The sequence below is a fragment of the Lipotes vexillifer genome, unplaced genomic scaffold (genome assembly GCF_000442215.2).
Source record: "Lipotes vexillifer unplaced genomic scaffold, Lipotes_vexillifer_v1.1 scaffold1681, whole genome shotgun sequence".
NCBI lineage: Eukaryota > Metazoa > Chordata > Mammalia > Artiodactyla > Lipotidae > Lipotes > Lipotes vexillifer.
Window position 1 is genome coordinate 396,175 of NW_006793589.1, and position 1,251 is coordinate 397,425.

The following is a 1,251-nucleotide window of genomic DNA, read 5'->3' on the forward strand; positions in this document are numbered from 1 at the left end:
CTGCTGGACCAAACAGGAAAACCACTTTGATCCATAATTCAATAGAAAGCCCAATATAACTTTTCAAATTTACTACTGACATCTGAGAAGATGGAGAATGGCATCCCATCCTTCTTCCTGGAACTTCAAGCACAATGAATAAAACTTTTCTGTCCAAAGGGCATATTCTGCATGAGGAGCCACATCACTGGGGAGAAACATACCAAAAATGATCCAAGTTTTTAAATAATAAAGGAAAGGATGAATGGGTGTAGCCGTTAAGTGCTTTTCATTACATTCCTACCCCCTAAGGAAAAGTATTCCTTCTGGATGCCAAGATTAAGCCCTTTTGTGCCATAAAAGGCAGCAGAATGATGTTCTTTACAGCAGTTTTTAGGGTCCTAATCTAATGTGACCCAACGTGATATTCTAACTGGACATAGAAAAAACAAAGGGACCAGCAAAAAAAAAAAAAAAAAGCCTGATCAGTATTATGATTTTCAACTACTTTTCATGATATATAGTTAAGAATTTCTCAAAATTATCACAATTTTCATTCACAAAAGAATTCAGATATATACCATATATTTAGTAAAAGGTACAAGATGCCTTATTTCCAAGGCAACACTTCTGATAATTTCAAAGATGTATTCATAAAATTTCAAAATGCCCCACCACAGTAAAATGCAATATAGTCTTTTATCATTTTATGATATTGTGCTCTCTAAAATATTTATTTATTAATAATGCATGCAAATCTTAATTATTCAGAAATATGTAAATATCTTTGTGACATCTCTGGGGACTATTGGTAACATTGCTATAATTTTGTGCCTGAGATAACATGAAATCTGAGAGTGATTTTTGCTGATCATACCTTAAATTCACTTGAGAGACTTCTCAATCCTAAAATAACTGAACTTATTTCAGGATTGAGGGACATCAGACTTACGACTTTTGTCATTTGATTGCTTTATGTTTTTGAGAGTAAAATATTTTTACACACAAAATCATTTCTCATTACACTAAAAATAAACTGTCAGAAAGAGAAAGTAAAAAAAAAAAAAATCCCATTTAAAATAGCATAAAAAAACACCAAAGAATAAACTTAACCAAGGAGGTGAAAGACCTATATGCTGAAAACTATAAAACACTGATAAAGAAAACTGAAGATGATGTAAAGAAATAGAGAGATATTCCATGCTCTTGGACTGGAAGAATTAACTTTGTTAAAATGGACATATTACCCAAAGCAATCTACATATCATATTT